General features: G+C 41.4%; 1 long non-coding RNA gene across 1 annotated transcript in view; it reads right to left on the reverse strand.

The window, feature by feature from the left end:
• The window catches only part of LOC110349758 (uncharacterized), a 48,466-nt gene extending 31,331 nt beyond the window's left edge, over window positions 1-17,135 (reverse strand). The window contains exon 1 of the long non-coding RNA XR_002395972.2: window positions 16,987-17,135. This is a non-coding gene — a long non-coding RNA (uncharacterized LOC110349758). The remainder of the gene's footprint in view (window positions 1-16,986) is intronic.
• Window positions 17,136-21,664: the final 4,529 nt, after the last annotated feature.

A 21,664-nucleotide genomic window follows, 5' to 3' on the forward strand; every position in this document is an offset into this window, starting at 1 on the left:
ATCCTGCTACTGGATATATACCCAAAGGAACTGAAATCAGTACAGTGGACCCTCAAGTTATGACAGACCTGAGGAACAACTTGGGTTAATAAGGTTAATGGACCTAACTCTGCCTGTTATCTATAGCATGTAATTAGGTAAACATCCAGATCTTAGCTGTATTGTCTTACAACCAATTTGAATTACAACTAGCCCTCAGGAACTGATCGAGTTCCTAAGTCAAGGGTCCACTGTATGTCAAAGAGACATTTGCGCTCTCATATTTATTGCAGCACTATTCAAAATAGGCAAGAAATGGGAACAATATAAATGTCCATTCACCAATGAACTGAAAAAGAAAATGTAGTACATACACACAATGGGACACTGTTCAATCATAAAAAGAAATGAAGGGCCAGGGATTTAGCTCAGTGGTTCCACTGTCTGCCTTGCAAGCGCAAGGACTCAAGTTTGATCCCTGGTACCAAAAAAAAAAGAATTCCTGTCATTTGTTACAACATGGATGGAACTAGAGACCATAATGCTAAGTGAAATAAATCAGGCACAGAAAAACAAGTACCACATGATCTTAGTCATATGTAAACTATAAAAGAATTATTCTCACAGAATCTGAGAGTAGAATGGTGTTTACCAGTGGCTGAGGAGGGGTCAGCAGGGACAAGGAAAAGCTGATCTACGGGCATGAATTTGCTGTTAGACAGGAACAAGAAGTTCTACGTGCTGTGCATGGTCAGGTGACCATAGATAGTGACTGTTTATTGCCAGAAAAAAGGATTTTGAATGTTTTTGCCATTAAGAAGTGACACGTTTGAGGAGATATGTTTAACATATTTACACATATCCCTATAGAAGGGTATAGAAACATCACATGGTAACCATTAATATGTATGATTTGTGTCTTTATGTAGCAATATAAAAATAGATTTTAAAAATGTTATTCATTAAAATTTCCCTCCAAGGGATATATTATATATTAATATATCTCCTGATATATTGATCTTTCTTCCTTTAACATTAAGTGATCTCTATTGCATGTCCAGCTCTATTAAATATGAAGGATATGGAGGTGGAAGCAGCAATCTAGTGGCTTATCCAGTTATGTAACAATCTTTAACAAGAAAACAATTTAACAATACCACTTTGGGGGTTAAATATTGTGTTAGAAAAACAACAGTTTCACTTGTTTTGCATGATTATTTGCATATATATTTGAAATAATTCTAAAGTCTTTAAGATTAGAAAGTAACTAGATTCAAGAAAACTTTGAAAACAGTTATGGAACAGATGACAAACTAAGAAGAAATCATCATCATCATAATTTCCAAATACTTTATTCTCCATAATATGCTCTTTGCTATGATGTTTCTTAGCAGAGAGCTCATTGGTGCAGGGTTGGAGCCCTGCTTGTTTGCAACGGCTGGAATTTTGGAGTCCGCCCCACTCAGGCCCAAGGACAGACCACAGAGAGGAAGCAATTCAGAGGCAAAGATTAAGGAAAGGGAATAATTTAATCTCTGCAGGCTTGCAAAACACTGGTAATTGGCATCCAGATTTGTGAGAGTCTTTGCAAGGGATTTTTCATCCTTTGGTAATTTTACATCTTCCCTCTCTTCTTTGTGTGCGGGCCTTTCTCAGCAGCTGGGTGGATTTTCACCTTTTAATGGTGGGAAGTGGGGATGAGGGTGCTGTGGGCAGGGGAGGGAGCAGCTTCCGGAGGGTAATGGCTTTTCTCCCTGGGGATAGCCTGTGACTTGCTCAGCCTCCCACTGGGGATTTTATTTGAATTCCTGTGGTCATCCTGTCCTGATAATTCTGGATGGAGTGTGGGCCGTGTTTACGATCTGCCCACTTCTAATTTTAAAAAAGTCAGAAGAAACATGAGATTTTCCACTCATTTATAATTAATAATAATTAATAATTTAATATTATTGCTTCACTTATGCTTGGGTCAGATGATTCCACATATGGCAGAATACGTTCATTTCAGGGGACTAGTTAGTGATTTAAAAAAGGCTTTCAAAACTTTCCAGAGCTTGAACATTGGCCCAGAAATTTGCTTTAGGAGGAGGCTAAAGACACCAGAGAAGCAAGAGTCAGGCTACTGAGAATTACTATAAAAGGAAGTTTTGAAGTTCAAAATCTAGAGTTGGCTGTCAGGATCAAAGTACAACCAAATCTAAGGAGGATTTTCCTGGAAAAGTTCTCAGATTGTCACATTTACACATTCTTTATGTAGGCTGGTCCTTCTTGGAATTCACCCAAAGGTTATGAAGACTCTCAGGGTTATCAGAAGGCATTTGTTATAAAAACAGGTACCATGAACTAGGCCTTGATGGTACTGAGTGCTAGTTTAGATGCATTCTGCACATTATGGTAGTCATTACAACAGTCCATTTTACAGAAAGTCAGAGAAGTGAAATGACTCGACCCAGGTCACATAGCTAGTAAGTGACAGCTGGGGTTTGAAACCAAGTCTCACCTTAAAGGGTTCCCTTAACCATATCTAGCTAGAGCAGGAAGATGATGAAAAAAGAAAAAGAAGTTTGACAAGTGTTATAGAAATGCTCATCCACTTGTACTTCTTTTCTCAAAATATTTTAATTTGTTGATTCTACCACATTTACTTTTTGGCATGAGGTAATCATTTCACCAACCATGGCGAGACTTGCCGGGAGTCATGACAGGCCCTTGCTAAGTAAGAAATGATGGAACAAATATGAATGTGGTCTGTACCGTGTTTCCTCACTGTAAAGTCAGTGAGGTGAGCTCTGGGCAGCATGAGCAACACGGTTTCTCAGCTCCCACCAAGGGCCTGGAGACAGGGCCAAGCTCAAAGTTATCCTTGTTAATCTCTTCATCAGTGTGGAGTCTCATATAAGAGTGATCAAAATATATGGTGAATGTTTAAATAAAACTTACTATAGTAAAACATCTTAATTCTCCTTGCTTTGAGCATACTGATCCCATTGTTCTTGCCATTTCTGAAGTGGTTCTGGAAGTCCTCTTTTGTGAGTGTCTTTATGGTGTGTGATGAAAAATACGATGAATGCTGCCAAGTGCTGGAAAGGTAGGCTCATAAAGAGGACAATGTGCCCTTTCCCACCAGATCTGGAACCCTGTGACTTCTGGCTCTTCTCCAAAGTTAAAATGACCACGAAGGGTCCTTGTTTTGAATTGAATTAGGACATTGAAGTGGCCACAATGGCACAACTAAAGATACCAAATGAGGCTTCCAGAAGTGCTCCAGTAAGTGGCAAAAGCAGTTGAGGGAGGTGTTTTGAGGAGTAGTGGCCATGTGTCTTTTACTGTAGTACATTTTTTAAAGAATGTAAACATTCTCCATAAGTTTTAAGCACACCTTGTATCTATAGTGGAATGAGCAACACCAGGTAGGTCATGGAAAAGTGGTAATTATGGCCTCATCATCTCTCTACAAAGCCCCTCCTCTCTCTTCTGAGCTCACAGACTGTAGGATCTTATTTAGAGCCTTCTGCAAGGCCAGCATAGTCTTGAGCATAATGCACATTCTGATTACAACTCACAAGCCAGAAATTTACTCTAAGTTTGTTTCTATTAGAAAAATCTTAAAACTAAAGGTGATCTCACAAACTGCTGTTGGACACTGGTTGCTGACCACATAACATGTACACTCCTTAGCTTTGTGTAAAATGTCTTTCCTTGAGGCTGCCTATCTGACTTGCCAAATTAATCTTTGCCAGTCATCTCCATGGAAATTCTTTCCAGCTCTTCTGAGATTTTCATACTTTCTGGGTCATGGTTGGTCAGCTGATGACTATGCCTTTGCATGTCATCCATCTGATGCTTGGAATACCTTTCCCTCTTTTTTTCATGGTACACTCCTGTTCATCCTTCAAAACTCTGCTTATACATCCCCCTCCTAAGACCTCAATAACTCTCAAAGCAAGTTACTCTTGTTTTTACCACTCTCTTCCTACCTCTATGACAATATTTCCAGTTGGACCCTCTCTCCCAGTAGAAGTTGACATTCTCAAGGATCTAGAACTATGTGGGTTTTTTGTTTTTTTTTGTCTCTATCATCCCTGTCTATTCTGGCTGTTTACAAAATTTTATAAATAAAATTACATGAAATTAAAACTGTTATGGAAGCTGGGGCATGGGGGTATTAGATATCAGGAGTTTTTATAAGGGGCAGGAGAAGTGCTGGAAAAAATAAGTCGTAAATGTCCAAGTTTTAACATATTTTGCCTGAGTTAGTGAAGGAAGCAACCAGGGATTCCAATGTGTTTTAATATATTGTGTAACATTTATAAGTATAGCAAAATACAAAGTGAAGCCATGGTAGCTGCTGACTTGAAATAATTTTTGAAACCTCAGGGAGGAGATAAATTTGGAATCTGTACATGAGAGACTGGAAGGAAGCATCTTTCCAATTCGGCTCAGAATCTCATTTCCAATGAGGGCAGAGCATGAATCCCATGGTGGAGACAAATTCAGTGTGTGGCTCCCGCACACCCTGGGAAGTACCTGTCACAGGGGCGCGTGTAGAATTCACCACCCCCCCACCAACCGCTCCAGTGTTTAACTCATTGTGCATAAACACAAGATGCACACAGGAGAACAGAGAGGCAGCCTTGCCCTGCAAAGCACACCCCTCCTGGACCGCTGTGCATGATGTGACCTCCAGATCCTGACCCCAGATCCAAAGCCTAAACCCCAACACATTTGCTACTCCCAAAGATGGCAGCTGGGGGGGAGTGGGGACTGCAACAAAGATGAGCAGCCTGCACAAAAGTTGAGGTCACTCAAAGAGCCCAGGCAGCCTCACAGAGGGCAGGAGTATGGAGAAGAGAACTGTGCCCTCCAAGCTGCTTTTAGAAGACAAACTCATGTGCTGCACTGGAGTGTGAGGCAGTGGAGCCGAGCCAGCAGGCACACTGCCCTCCTCATCAGCCTGTGGGGAGGACTGGAGGGGGTTTGGGTGGGAGAGGAAGACTCATGAGAGGGGAGGAGGAGAAGACTTCCTACCTACCCAGACTGGGAACACAATGGCCACTTGTCAGGCCAGTCTCCACCATCAGATAAATGGGCTCCTCTTCTGCTTCAGAGGGGTCAGTAGGGTGTTCAAAGAGGGGTCATCAGTATTTACCTATTTCAGTCACTTTGGCAGTAGGCTTAATTCCCTTTCCCTCTGCAGAAACATAGGCTGGAGGTAGGTTGGGAAGACAGTAGTCCCTCCTTATCCCTGGTTTGGCTTTTCCTGGTTTCAGTCAATCAGAGTTAACCACTGTCTGAAAATATTATGTGGAATATTCCAAAAATGCAACAATACATTAGTTTTAAATGGTGCACCATTCCGAGTGCCACAAAGTTTCATGTTCTCCTACTTTGTCCCATCTAGGATGTGAGTCATTCCTTTGTCCAGTGTATCCACTTTGTATACACTACCAACCTGTTGTTACCTGGTTGGCTTGGATGGCGGGTCCATTGTTGCACTGCTGGTATCACAGCACTGGTAATTAAGTCATCTGCATTTTTTTTTTATGTTTTAATTTTTTTTGATATCGGGGATCAAACTTGGGACCTTCCGCTTGCAAGGTAGGCAGAGGAACCACTGAGCTAAATCCCCAGCCCGTATTTTATTTATTATGGCCTCAAAGCACAAGAACAGTGATGTTGTCAGTTTGGAAATGCCAAAGAGAAGCTACAGTGCTTCCATTTAAGTGAAAAGAATGAAAGTCCTTGACTTAGGAAAGAAAAAAACCCACATGCTAAGGTTGCTAACATCTACAGCGCAGCAAGATATTTTGAGAGGTAATGAGATTATATCACATCAATTTCATCATAATATAAATGTTCTATTTTGTTTGCCTCTCATTGTGCCTAGTTTATAAATTGAATGTGTTCTCAGTATGAATATACAATCAAACCTCAGTACTTATAGTGAATCAGGAACTCCTGCTGAAACCAAAAGTACTAAGCCAATTCTTCCTATAAGAAATAATGTAATTTGATATAATTCACGAAAGTTCCCCAGAACTTTCATATGTTACTGGGTTAACAGTCACCTTTTACTAGGCTAATATAAATCTTTGAGGCTTAATGTTATCATTTTAACCTTTCTGAGACCCATGATTAGCGCTTAGAATGCACAAAACCACAGGACAGGAATGAGGAACATGCAGGGGTTCTGCCTGCTCAGGAGCTACCAGGAGACCAATGCCCCCACCTTTATTTCACAGCCAAAGGGGGCACCCAGTGGCAGCAAGTGACCAGAGAGGAAGCATTTTCAACTGTGGGGTGGTGTCATAACTCTAGAAATTCTAGCAAATTCCACAAGTTTCAAGCAAGAGTCCAGTACTAAAACATTTTTCTGGTCAAAATGGAAGCAAAACTGGGTTTGATGAGTTCTGGAGCCCATGGTACCAAGGTAGAACTATATAGGAGAATGATATTGTACATACAGAGAGTTATACAACCCACAGCTTGTTGCCTTCTGGGGTTTTGGGAGATTATTCCTGCAAACAACATGTGGAGCAGAGGGTATACTTAGGGCTGAGCACAGCTGACCTGGGAGTGGACAGAAATGAAGAGCTGGGGCTGAACATGGGTGATGGGAGAGGAGGCCTAGGCTGACATTCAAGTCAGGCCTGTAGCTTGGGTGTGGCTCTAAGGACAGGGTCAACCTGTGGCTGTTAGGGGGATCAGAAGAGAAACCTCCATAGGAACAGCATCCATCAGGGGCTTGGAATGAGTTTTATCCTTCAAAGGCCAGCTGCATTCACATCTCAAAGCAGCCACAAGTGTGTGGACCAGCTCCCTGTGAATTTGTGAAGGATTTCGTAGATGCATGGAAGTTCACCATGGGTACTCAGATATCAGCAGAATTAGTCTGTAAGAGCTGACAGGGCCTTGGAGAGCAGCTCTTCCAACCTTGTCATTTTACGCGTGAAGAAATACAGAGGCCAAGGAGAAGCCACTGTCAGACCTACAGTTTGATGACACCCTGCCCCAAATCCTAAATGGCCAGTAATTCTGTGGCACCATTCCAAAGACCTTATCATTTCCAAAGGTTTCCTGCTTGACATGCAGATCTTTGATTGGCAAGTGTGCCTTGTCACAGTACAGCCTCTCTTGGTTCACTCTTAGTTCATTATTGACTACTGAAAATTTAAGATTCCCATGGTGTGAAGGAAGTGTTAAATGATACTGTTAATGGAAGTAGGTTGTGCTAAATTAGATATCTGCAAGCAGCTTTATGAGCCATAAAAGTCAACATCTTTCTTTCATTACCTTTAAAGGCTGTTTACGTAAAAGATAAGGGCAGGCCAGGCCAGGCTGTGGGTAACCACTGAGAACCACTGAGGTCAGGCAGGAAGGGGTCATAGAGAACGAGGGAGAATAAATGACCAGGCTGTTGAGACAAGCAGGTTATGGGTATAGGAACTAGCTCTTCCTCTATTTCACCTGGAGCCTGCTTGTCACACTAATGTGGGACAAGGTGGAAGACGGGGGCTGGTCAGGAGAGCCCCTGGGAGTGGCATTTCATGCTTTCTTATCCTGTGTGGCTCCATAAACTATCCATCCTGGCATCATCGACACTCAGACAAAACCTTTGAAACCAGCCCATTTTTATGCCATACATAATTTTAGGACCTTTTCTGCGGGGGGGGGGGGGAGCGGTCAGTCCTTGGAGGTTTCAGCCTTGCTCTTTCTTCTTTATAGAGCATCAGACTTAAGAGCACTGGTCTCAACCAAACATGATGTGGCTGGATATTCACTTGCAGAGAAAATGCAGATTTTTTTTCCCATTAAGTGATTTTTCTCTTCTTTAGAAGCTTCTTCTCAATGGGTGACTGAGTGGAGAAGGTAGGAACAAGAGAGGAAGGGAGAGGAAAATGGCCCTGGTCTAATCCTAAATGAGCAATCAGGTAGTTGTGGTGTGATAGCTAAATCCTTAGGTATCCAAGGGGGACTGATTCTAGGGCTCCATTTAGCTGCCCAGACCTGCAGATGCTCAACTCCGTCTATATAATGGCATAGTGTTTGCATATGACCTGTGTGTATCCTCCCATATACAGTACTTTAAATCACCTCTAGATTATAATGCCTAACTCAATGTAAATGCTCTGTAAATAGCTGTATCACTTAGAGAATGAAAAGAAAAAAGTCTGTACATGTTCAATACTGATGCCTTTTCCCTCTGAATATTTTCAATCTGTAGTTGTGTGAATCTGTGGACACAGAAGTTGTACACATAGAAAGCTGAGTATACATGAAAGGCAGTATTCTAAGCATGTGCAAGTGGCAACTCATTCAATAATTGGAATGACATGGGTACCACTATCAACCACTTATTACACAAGAGGAAACCAACAGAGTGTTATGCAATGAATCCAAAGTCACATAATGAATACTTGACAGGGTGGGGGCCTTTTTGATGACACAGATAAGTGATCAGTCTTCCATGGGTCTAACATCCTCTTCTTTGCTCAATGAGATGTAAAAATATGCAAAAACTAGCACCACAAAATAATTATCATCATTTGCACACCAATGTTCATAGCAGCATAATTTATAATAGCCAAAAGGTAGGAGTCCAAATAGCCAATGGATGAATGAACAAAATATGACATATGCAAAAACTGGACAGTATTTAGCCTTGAAAAGGAAGGGAATGAATAACAAGGAATGAAGAAGTAGTGAGAAGGAAGGAAATTCTGACATGGATGAAACTTGATGATAGGCCATGGGAAATACAACAGTCACAAAGAAATAAGTACTGTAGGGTTTCACTTACATGAGGCATCCAGAGTACTCAAATTTATGGAGACAAAGTAAAATGAAAAGGGGTATAGGGAGTTGTTAAAAGGAGTACAGGGTTTCAGTTTTGCAAGATGAAAGAGTTCTAGGTTTTGGTTGTACAACAATATGAGTATGTTTAATATTACTGCCTTCACTACACTTAAAATGAAATAACCATTAAGAGTAAGTAACCATTGAACCACTAATATTGTACTGAACTGCCCATGGTAAATATTGGGTACTGTATATTTTACCAAAATTAAAAATAAAAGCCAAAACATTTAATTCATCAAAACTGAGTAACCTGTCTCTATGGTAAAGGAAAATGGCTCCTGGAGTCTTTATTCTTAAACCAGTACACTGTGAAGCTCAGTTGATTCTTTCCCAAAGATGTAAACACATGGAGAATTGTTCCCCTGGAACACAAGTCTCTGCAGAAATTTTCTTGGTCCTGCCAGACTGAGGTAGGTGAACGCAGTAATGAAAGCCCACATGGGTACCGTAAGTGAATTGGCGGTCACCTCAGCTTCCTTGCCAAATGCAAGTGTCCTTATTGTGTCCTGGTTCTCCAGTCTCACCTGGACTTCTTCATCAATTAACTTCAAGTTTTACCAGGCCCATTCCCACGCCCTCTAGTCACTGCCACACCCCTGCCATTGTTCCTGTAAATCACATCAGAGGTGAGAGTGTAGGGCCAAGAGTGCCAGCCAAACAGGGCTGGCCATCAGGGCTCAGAAGATATTTTTTGTACTAATGAATCCAGGAATGGATGAGGCCTCAGGATGTCTTGGACTCCCAGGAAGGATGGGTAGAGTTGGGGCCCATAAGGAGGCCTACAGTGTTCTTTGGTGGCCTCACAGCTGTGTGGTTGTCACCATGTGACACAGAGCATACCTGTGCCTGTTCTGCCTGAGCCACACTCTGAAACCATGAAGCAATCACAACAAGAATGACCTGACATCAACAGCTCGGTACTGGCCTTCCCTGTCCTGTCAGTGTCCCTCTGATCTTCACCAGGAAGTGCTTGGCGACAAGCTGTCTCCTCCCAGCACCATCACCCAACAGATTCAAGCATGTCTGATGCTTTGGTGTTTGTCTCAGAGTTGAGCTAAAGCAGCAAGGTCTCTTCTTTCTGGGAACAGTGTGACATTTGATAGATTTAGGGAGAGACATCCCTGCCACCTCTCATATTTAGATAGGTGGTGAAAACTGGCTTATATGAACATCTTTAAAACACCAGCGGGAAGGAGGAAGAATTTTTAAAGAGATGCTAGGCTGTACCATATTAGCACCTCAGGGCTGCCATAATACAGTTTCAATGGTGAACTTAAAACAATGTATTCTCACAGCTCAGGAGTCCAGATGTCAGAAACCAAGGTGTTGGCAAAGCTGTACTTTGAAATCTCTAGGAGAGATTCCTGCTGGTCCTCCTCCAGCTTCTGATGGCTCTAGGCCTGCTCTTACTCAGGGCTACACAGCTCCAATCCTTGCTGCTGTCACCCCATGCCCTTCTTCTCAATGGGTCTAGGACTTTCTAATGCCTTCTGCCTCTCTCTTCTCAGAGCACCTGTTTGGATTTAGGGCCCATCCTAAATCCAGGATAATCCTGTCTCAAAATCCTTAGTTACATCTGTGAAGATCTTTTCTAAATGAGGTCACATTCACAGGTCCTGGTAGTACAGGACTTGGCCAGATCCTTCTGGGAGCAGCTCATCCATCCACTACTCATGGTAATTCAGCAAAATGGCAGGTAAGCAGCCACAGCCCGAGTCCTGTTCTGCATTTCTGTCCTCTGGGCCCAGGGTCCGCCCAGCTCAGGCACTCAGTCTCCCTAACCCTTCTTCCCAATGCCCAATTCCCCCGCCACCTCCTTACCAATTTGAAAACACCTGTTCAAGTACACAAACCTGGAGAAGTTAAACTTCTTTTTTGGCTATTGCAAGATTATAATACAAATTAGCTCAAGCAGGTGAGGAGCTCAGGGTTCCCCATTCCTAACCCAATGTCTTTCTGTAAGAGCTATTTTAAAAATCACTTTGCTGTGGTTATAAAACAGGGGTAGAGGAGCTTTGGAATTAGAACATGAAGCTTCCTGCATTCCTGGCAGCCTTTCCAGGCTTTTCCAAGGAAACTTATCAGCCTGTCAACAGTCTCAGCAGTCCCACTTACCTTCCCAGTGTTGTGGGGCCGACAAAGTGCAGACAAATGCACTTCTCACAAGCACCTCAGCCAACAGCTATTGAGGCAGCCTCTCATGTCTCGTGTTCAAAGTGTACAATGGTGGTGACTTCCAGGTATCTGAGCGGCTGCTCCAGCTCAGTGTCAAGTTTTATTTAAACCCTCCTTTACTCACAGTTTGATTTCATTTAGGTTTGGCCTTACTTTCTGCTCAAATGCCAGGCAGGAACTTTACACTGATGGACAGAACTACCTGGTCACCACTAGAGAGAGAACTCTATCCCTAGTCTCAGAGGAATTTGACTTCAGTGTCCAATCAATTTTCCTGGGGACCTCTCAGTCAAAAGGCAACAGTCAAGAATGAGCAGCAAGGAGGGGCCGCCTTACCACCCCCGCCAGCACACAGGAGGTGAGCTGCTCCCACCGCACAAGAGGAGGTTTCTAGGCCACTGTACCACCCCTGCAAGCACACAGGAGGTGAGCCACGCAGGTGCCAGCAGCACCCACCCCCCCATCAAAATGAGAAGGCATGTGAACAAGTCTCAAAAACAGACTTCCAGATAACCTACAGCAACCCCAAAGAGAAATGAGATGGAACAATCTGATACTCAACCACCTGGACTCCCTGAATTGGCAACAAAAGAGGATCTGGAGGAAAAAAAAATCAGAAATAATTTCTCACATAACAGCAGAGATTGTGCCCATAGTGTAAGACATGATTATTAAATCTAGAGAAGACACAGATAAAAAAATAGAGGAGCTGAGGAACATGATGGAATCCCAACATAGGAAACAAATGGAATCCATAAAACAGATGCAAACAGATTTCCAGGAGATTAAAAGCTCCATTGAAAGTCTACATAGCAGAATGAGCCAATGTGAGGACAGAATTTCAGATATAGAAGATAAGAATGCAATTAGTAAAAAAAAAAAAAAAAATGATTGCAATTAATGACCAGGAAAAGAAAAATTGCTTTAAAATTGTAAGGGACCACAAGAAAGCAATCCAGCAGCTGCTAGATGATGCAAAGAAGAATAACATAAGACTGACTGGAGTCAATGAAGAAACAGGACAGAGTGCAGATGACATAAATAAACTGTTCAGAGAAGTGATGGCAGAAAACTTCCCAAGCAGTGGAAAAGAACTTGACATACAGATATTTAAGGCATATAGGACTCCAAATAGCCTTGATCAGAAACAATCTACACATAGGCATATAATTGTTAAAATTCCAGAAACACAACAGAAGAACAAAGTTCTACAAGTAGTTAGAGAAAAGAAACAAATCACATACAAAGGAAAGCCCATCCGAATCACGGCAGACTTCTCAATGCAAACCCTCAAGGGAAGAAGAGCTTGGAGTGGTGTATTTCAAGCCCTAAAAGAAAACAGCCTCCAATCCAGATTGATGTACTTTGCAAAATTATCTTTCAAATTGATGGAGAAATAAGATACCTTCATGAGAAAGAGCACCTTAGGAACTTCATGAATACCAAACAAGCACTCCAAAAGTTTTAGACAATATCCTAGGAAAAGACAATGAGGATCACAACCCCAGGAAGCCCAGTAGAATGAATCCATCAGGCATGACAAAAAATTAAATGCAAAGAGGGAGAATCCAACAAAAAGAAAAAGTCATGACAATGCTAAGTCAATATGTATCAGTTATAACCATCAATGTTAATGGTCTCAATTCACCAATCCAAAGAAATAGGCTGGCAGAATGGGTCAAGAAGCAAGATCCAACAATATGCTGCATACAAGAAACACATTTAATTCTAAAAGAAACTCATAGTCTGAAAGTGAAAGGGTGGAAAATAACACTCCATGTGACAGGAACCCCCCAAAAAGCAGGAGTAGCTATCCTTTTTGCAGACCAAGTGGATTTCAAACCCACACTGATTAAGAGAGACAAAGGACACTATGTCCTTGTAAAGGGAACAATCCAATAGGAAGAGATGACAATCATAAATATCTATACACCAAACACTAGTGCACCCAACTATATAAAACAAATACTAATGGACGTGAAAAATCATATAAGCACTAATACAATAGTAGTGGGGGATCTCAATACCCCATTGTCACAAATAGATAGATCACCTAGACAAAAAACAAGCAGTGAAATACCAGAAATCAATCAAACTCTTGAACAAAAGGACTTAACAGATGTTTACTGAGTGTTCCACGCCACAAAATCAGAATACACATTCTTTTCAGCTGCACACAGGTTGTTCTCCAAAGTAGACCACACACTTGCTCAGAGAACATATTTAGGTAAGTGCAAAGGAATTGAGGTTATCCCCTGTATATTATCAGACTAGTGTGATGAGATTGGAGATCAATAGCAAAAGAAACTCAAAAAATTTCATAAACACGTGGAAATTTAACAACACACTTCTGAATAACCAATGGGTCACAGAGAACGTTAAAGAGGAAATCAGACAGTTCCTTCAATTAAATGACAATACAACATATTGGAATCTATGGGATACAATGAAAGCAGTCTTATGAGAGAAATTCATAGCAGTGAATACTCACATTAGGAAAACAGAGCGAGCCCAATTAAACAATCTGATGCTGAACCTCAAGCTTCTAGAAAAAGAAGAGCAGGAAAAACCCAAAGCCCATAGAAAGGAAGAAATTATAATGATTAGGGCAGAAATCAATGCAATGGAGACTAAGAAAACGATACAAAAAAATCAGTGAAGCCAAGAGTTGGTTCTTCGAAAGAATCAACAAAATTGACAAACCCTTAGCCAACCTTATCAGAAAAAGGAAAGAAAAGGCCCAAATCCATGCAATTAGAAATGAAAAGGATGAAATTACAATGGACCAAGCAGAAATCCAGAGGATCATCAACACCCACTTCAAGAACCTATACACCAAAAAGATGGAAAACACAGAAGAAATGAACAGATTCCTAGATACGTATGAATTACCAAAGTTGAATGAAGACCTACAAATTCTAAACAACCCAATATCAATTAATGAAATTGAAAACATAATTAAAAACTTACCAACTAAGAAAAGCTCGAGTCCTGATGGCTTCACTGCTGAATTCTACAAGACATTTAGAGAGGAACTACTGCCACTACTGTTTAAACTCTTCAATGAAATTGAAAGGGAAGCAATACTCCCAAATTCATTCCTGGAAGCAAGCATCACCTTGATCCCCAAAGCAGAGAAAGACCCAACCGAAAAAGAGAACTATAGGCCAATCTCACTGATGAACATAGATGCAAAAATCCTTAATAAGATACTGGCAAATAGAATGCACAAGATCACCAAGAAAATCATACACCCTGGCCAAGTGGGATTCATCCCAGGGATGCAGGGATGGTTCAACATATGCAAATCAATCAATGTAATACACTATATCAATAGAGCCAATGACAAAAACCATATGATCATCTCAATAGATGCAGAAAAGGCATTTGACAAAATCCAACATGTATTTATGATAAAAGCCCTACAAAAAATTGGAATAGGTAGTCTCCACCTCAATCTGATAAAAGCCATCTATGAAAAACCAACACCCAGTATCATAATAAATGGTCAAAAACTGAAATCCTTCATACTAAAATCAGGAACCAGACAAGGATATCTGCTATCACCACTCCTATTCAATATAGTTTTGGAAACATTAGCCACGGCAATTAGACAAGAGAAAGAAATAAAAGGAATAAAAATAGGAAAGGAAGAAGTCAAATTGTCATTATTTGCAGAAGACATGATACTCTATATGGAAGACCCCAAGAACTCCACCAAAAGTCTTCTAGACTCAATAACTAAATTCACTACAGTAGCTGGATACAAGGTCAACACACAAAAATCAATAACTTTCCTCTACATGAACAACAGACTCACTGAGACAGAAATAGGGTGAACAATTCCTTTCACAATGGCATCCAAAAAACTGAAATACCTAGGAATCAACCTAACAAAAGAAGTCAAAGACCTCTTCTCTGAAAACTATAGCACTTTGAAAAGAGAGATTGAAGACGATATCAGAAAATGGAAAGACATCCCTTGTTCCTGGGTAGGAAGGATCAACATAGTGAAAATGGTCATACTTCCAAAACTGCTATATAGATTCAATGCAATCTCAATTGAAATCCCAGCAGCATACTTCATGGACCTTGAGAAAACAATCCAGAAATTCATTTGGAACAAGAAGAGACCCAGAATAGTAAAAGCAATTCTAGGTAACAGAGACATGGCAGGGGGAATCACAACCCTCAACTTGAAACTATACTACAAAGCTACTGTGATAAAAACAGCATGGTACTGGCAAAGAAACAGACCTGAGGACCAGTGGAACAGATTAGAAGATGCCGAAATAATGCCAGACACAATCAGCCACCTCATCTTTGACAAAGGAGCCAAACACCCTCACTGGAGGAAAGATAGCCTCTTTAATAAATGGTGCTGGAAAAATTGGGTTTCAACTTCCCAAAGATTAAAACTAGACATATCTTTCACCATGCATTCAACTAAAATTGAAATGGATTAAAGATCTAAATATTAAAACAGAAATGCTGAATGGGCTGGAACAAAGGTTAGGTAGAACTCTTGAAGATATTGGTGTAGGAAAAGTTTTTATGAACAAAACCCCAGTTGCCTGTGAACTAGCACAATCAACAAGTGGGATCTCTTCTTACTAAAAAGCTTCTGCACAGCAAGAGAAACCACCAGCAGTGTGAAGAGACAACCCACAATGTGGGAAAACATTTTCACCAGCAGTCTCTTAGACAAAGGTCTACTATCTCAAATCTATAAAGAACTCAAAAAAAATCAGGCCCCCCAAATATAAAGACCAAATCCAAAAATGGGCATCTGAAATGAACAGACATTTCTCACACAAAGAAGTAAAAGTAGCAAATAAACATATGAAAAAATGTTCAACATCACTGGTCATTAGAGAGATGCAGATGAAATCAATGCTGAGATTCCACCTCACTCCAGAAAGAATGGCTGCTATCATGAAATCAACCAATAACAAATGCTGGCGGGGCGGTGAGGAAAGAGGAACCCTGCTCCACTGCTGGTGGGAGTGTAGACTGGTGCAAGCACTGTGGAAATCAGTATGGAGATAGCTCAAAGAACTAGGTCTGGAAGTCCCATTTGACCCCACTATTCCACTGCTGGGGATCTTCCCCAAAGAATTAAAAGAGTCATACCACAGTGATGTATGTGCACCCATGATCATAGCAGCACAGTTTGTAATAGCTAAAACTTGGAAGCAGCCTACATACCCATCAACTGGAGACTGGATAAAGAAAATGTGTTTTTTTTATAAAACTTTTAGACTCAGCCATCAAAAATGAGAAATTAGAGACATTTATTGCTTAATGGATGCACGTTAAGGCAATACTCTTAAGTGAAATAAACAGGACACACATGTGTAAATACCGGTCTCTCTAATGTGAGAAACAAAGTGTAAATATGGACTAAAAGGTATAATAGATAATGTGAAATAGGACGAAAAGGGGCAAAGGGGAAGGGGAAGTGGGAGGGGTAAGGGAAAGGAAAAGGAATATGAGAAAATTAAAAAAAGGAAACAAAATCTTTGTAAATAGGGAGGGTGGAGGGGTTGGAGGGAGGGCAGGGGAAGGGGGAAAAATAAGAACCAAGAGAGATTATGTAAAGGTGCAAATTTCCAATGATGAATGTCATTCTATTGTATACCTAAAATGTACGGATAAAAGGATATAGAGTTAAAAGAGAAAGTATTTCAGGTACATAGGGATAAGTTGCTGAATTAGCTTTTGGTCATTGGAGCCTGTTACCCACAATTTAAAGGAGAAAGGGTTTTGTATTTGTGACACCCGGGATCCAGCTCAGAGGTACTCTTATCCCTGAGCTATATCCCCATCCCCTTTTATTTTTTACTTTGAGACAGGGTCTTGCTAAGTTGCCCAAGTAGAACTCAAACTTTCCAACTCCTGCCTCAGCCTCCCTCAGGGCTAGGATTACAGACAGTCACCCCACCCTCACAGTTCAGATTTATTTTTGCTCACAGTTTCAGAGGTTTGAGTCCATGGTTTGCTGGCTCTAAGGCAGGAATATCATGGTGGAAGGCTGTGGAGGACCAGAGCTTCCTGCTTCAGGGTAAAGAGAAGTACAACCCAGGGGAGGTGCCAGCGAGAGATACACCCTGCAAGCACGGGCCCCAGCTCCCAACAGCACATTCCACTAGCCCCAGCTGGTCATCCAATCACCTCCCTGGAATCTCTTAATCATGTCATGCTGCCAATTGGGGCTAAGACACCACAGGTGCCAACACAGCACCCACTTGGAGACCCACAGCATGAAGGGGAACAATTGGTCAAGACAAGAAAAAGCTGTGGCTGGAGTCATTCAGTTCAGAGCCGTCTAGTTTGAAAAGGGTGAGATTGTTGAGAATTTATGGGGACACACGGAAGTAGTGAGAAGTCTGAAGGAATCTCCCCTGTTTAGGGACTGACACAGGAAAATCTGGAGGAGAGGAAGGAGGATGGATTAGAGGTGGGGTGGGACCCCATGCAGAGTGAATTCTGGAGATGACATGCAGGCTGCCATAAGAAGGAGCGTGATCAAGAGGGTTAATTGACAGTTTGCATGGTGTAAGAACCACAAAGGCTTGTCTTAGCGTGTTTCCTGCTGCTGTAAAAGAACACCTGAGACTCAGGTGATTTATAAGGACAGAGCTACCTGAAGCTCTGGTTCTAGACAGCTAGACCTTGGCGCCAGCACCTGATTGGCTTCTGCTGATGCCTATGAGCAGGGAAGGGAGGGGTTCACCTGGAGACCGTAAGACGAGAAAGCAAGCAGGATAGCCAGTGAGAAGGCCCAGCTCTCTTTGTAACAACTGGTTCTCCTGGAAAACTGGTCAGTGCCCTGAAAGTAAGAACTCACTCCCATAAGAGAGACGGTGAGCATGCTTTTATTTTACTGATTGTTCATTAATTTATGCATGCAGTGCTGCAATTTGAACCCATGATTTTCGCACTGAACCACATCCATACCCCTTTTTAATTTTTTACAATTTTGAGACAAGGTCTCATTAAGTTGCTACATTGCTCAGGTTGGGCTTGAATTCTTCCTCTAGCCTCAGCCTCCCAGAGTGCTGCAATTACAGGCATGCACCATTATGCTGGCCTTCTTAATGAGCTAATCATCTCTCAAAGGCCCCTCCACCTCTCAACATGTACGTGGGGGATCACATTCTAATTTGAGCTGCAGTGAGGGTTCTTTAACTATAGAAAACCTGAGTTAAAGAAGCAATTGACCTTAGTGGTCTTCAGCATAGGCCTCAAAGTATATTGAAGTGTTCATTTGACTTTCCAAGGTATTTCAAATTATATTTGATGTCCCAAATTTACATCTGCTCCTTTCACTGCTTTCCCCCAATTTGATGTTCTTCCATGTCTCAGTAAGTATTTTTAATACCCATTCTGTTGTCTAAGAGTAGCCCATGGCAATGACCTCTTCCCCACATACTATATATAATCTAACGTGTTTCTCGCTAAGGGAAGGCTGAAAACTTGTCTGGCACAGGCCCTGCGAATGCTTTCTGTGAAGGAACAGACAGTAAATATTTTAGGCTTTGCAGGTCTCTGTTGTACCTACTCAAATCTGCCTTAGTCATATAAGAGTGACCACAGGGAATAAGCAAATGGGCGAGTTTGTGTTCTAATAAAACTTTGTTTACAAAACCAGACTGGATATGGCCCAATTACCAACTAATTTCTAGGGGCTGGGCACATTATAGCTCAAACAGTCATAGTCCCGTAAGCAAGAAGACAGATGGGAACGGCTCCTGGCGGCTGTGCACAGTGGAATTCACTTCTCAGCGATAGGAACTGCCCCTTCCTGTTAGTAACAACTGTAAACTATGGGAGCTGTTTGCTGAATTATGGTAGCTGTACTTTTGGTCTGTAATTCAGGGTTCAGTTGAATTATTTTTCCCCCGGCTATTGCTAGTGTGATGGTTAAGTTTGTTGACTTGATTGATGAGAAATGTCTACAGATTAGCAAAGCTTACTTCTGGGTATGTCTGGATGGGCACAACCGTGGGTCTGTATCTGCTCCCTGGCCCCTTCCTCTCTGACGCTTCTCCAGGGCTGTGTTGTTTGGTCTCCATGAAGTGAGCAGCCTTGCTCTGCCATGACCTTCTACCCTGACCTTCCTGCTTCGGAGCCAGTGACTTTGGACTGAAGCTGTGAGTCAAATTAAACCTCTTGTCATTTAAATCGTGAGTGGCAGGTATTTTGTTCTCGCAATAGGAAAGCTGTTCAATACAGCTAGTTAAAGACTAATCACTCTGGCCAGTGCTTTTGGTAAAGGGGCCCACAAGCGCCAAATTATATAACTACTAAACTGATGCTCTGGCTCTTGAAGCTTGAGGAAAGGGAAAGTAGACTGCAATAGCTGGAGGCAGTGGAGGCCAGAGCACCTGCACTGGGGTGTATGTTAATTTGTTTGGAAATATTTATCTATGCATACATAGGCAGTGCACTTGATGAGTAACTATATTTGTGCTGCGCTTACACGCTTTTTTTCTGCCTTTAATGCAATCAGTGCACATTATAGAGGCATGAATATGCAAATGTTGAATAAAGCTTGAATTTTTTAATTAAAAAAGCTAAATCAGGGGAATTATAAGCCCCAATTTAACTTTTTAAATATGAAATGAAACACTCTTCCTTATTCCCATTCATCACCATGGATTTTGTTGATATTCAGCATTGAACTTGATTATTGTACCTTGGTCTGTTTTTAAAGGAGTTGCTTGGGTTTTGGTGAGGTCAAGAAAGCTGGAGGGTCAGGGAGGAGAGGAAGAGGGGAAAGAAAACGTCTAAAGAATGACTTTTCCTGTCCTAGTGGTGTCGCCCACACACAAAGCAGCTCATTGCTTGTGAAACTGTAAAGGGTATCAGCATATAAATGCTGTACTCTGTTGGGAATTAAATTTCCAAAAGGAAGCATTTTCCCCACTCAATTTTCTCTTAATTCAGAAAAAATTACTTTTAAATTGATGTAACACAGCAGCTCATAACAGTTGCATTATTCTCCCCCAGGAATAAACGCGGCCTTCTCTCCACTCTTTTCAACGTGGTAAACAAATGCTCTCTTTTCAGGCATGACTTCCCGAAGAGGAAAGTGAGCCTGTCTACTGGCTTGGGATTAAAGAGTCTGCACTGCAATCAGCTGATTATTTATTAAACACTTCCTCATGTGGGATTCACTGCTGTCCGTAATTAAATTACAAAGACCTAGGCCAGGCTCTTTGGAGTTCAGCATCTTCCATCGTTTAAGCAGCTGGGTGATCTTGGCCCATGGCTGGCCATGATATCAAAAGTAATTATACCTTATAATTATGCGGCACTTTATTCAAAGTACTTTTGCCTATGTGTCCTTGGGGAATTTAACACCTACCTCTGGCCTTAGTGGGAGAACGGCTTAGGTAAATTCCGAGGCTCTTATGGAGATACTGCTATGAGTTTTATACAGTATGGAAGTAGGAGGAAAAGAGAGGGCTAGACCAAGGATAACTGTACCAAATTTCACCAGAATTCATATGCTAGTATGAACAAGAACTAGAAAACCTAGTATGCAGTGGCAAAACAATACTTGGTCCATGCTCCCCAGTGAGGGCCCAGTATTTATAAAGCTTTGCATTTAGATTTCCTGGACTGATCACTTTATAAAGGAAGTTCTTCCCACAGTTTATCTTATCCTTAATATTTTACACCAATTACTATCCTCATAACTCAAGCCCTGTGATCTAGAATTCTTTTCCAAAGAATATGAAATTCTTCAAAGGCTGAGGCCTTTCCTGCTATGACGTTGGACATAGCAAGTGTTCAAGAAGTGCCTCAATGTCTAAATTACCGTTAAATTTATACTTACAGAAAAATTTAAATTCATGTATTTATTCTCTTGTCTTTTAATGCCCAATTTCAACTAACTGTTGTTTTTGTTTTATACCTAGGTGAGGAAAACACTTATATTTTTAATTTTTTAAATGTATGTTTACTTTGGAATAATTCTAGATTGATGGCAAAGTTGCAAAGATAACAGCTGTGACCCAGGGGTATTAACATCTTACATTACCACAGTAGATCTGTCTAATCGAAGAAGTCCATGTTGATATCTTCCTATTAACTAAAGTCCAGACTTACTTGGATTTTACCACTTTTAGGAAAATAATTTTAAATCCCAAGTTTCTGAGTTTGTGTAGGGAAATCAGCTCAGCTGCTTCCAATTCTATGGCCTTGAGCTTGGGGGGGGTCAATGTTATTGAGCCACAATATGACATATTAGGAAGAAATTTTAGGGTCTCCATGGAGGGCTAATTTTTTATAAATCCTCATTTTTATAAGTGAGCCAGACAAACTCTTTGGAGAACCTAAATTATGCGAAGCCAACATAGTTTTCAGTTGCAGCCCATGCTCTGCTCAAACAACTCTGAATAGTAGGTGCTTTGGTCTTGGGTTCTCATTTCTCGGTGAGAAAGAATCCTTGCATGCACAAGCACACACTCATGCTGTGTTGAAATGAAAAGCCCCTTACATGGCCATGTGCAGAAAGATCCCAATTCTCACAGTCCTTTTAATCTAGGTCAGGAAAAAATCTGTAGCATCAGGCAGTGCCGAACAGCCAAGGGGGGCTTGTGAGGACAGTGTGGTTGAGGTCTTTTTCCAACTGGAAACA

Source organism: Heterocephalus glaber, unplaced genomic scaffold (genome assembly GCF_053883595.1).
Source record: "Heterocephalus glaber isolate CG9 unplaced genomic scaffold, H.glaber_assembly_v1.0 deba00001472, whole genome shotgun sequence".
Lineage (NCBI taxonomy): Eukaryota > Metazoa > Chordata > Mammalia > Rodentia > Bathyergidae > Heterocephalus > Heterocephalus glaber.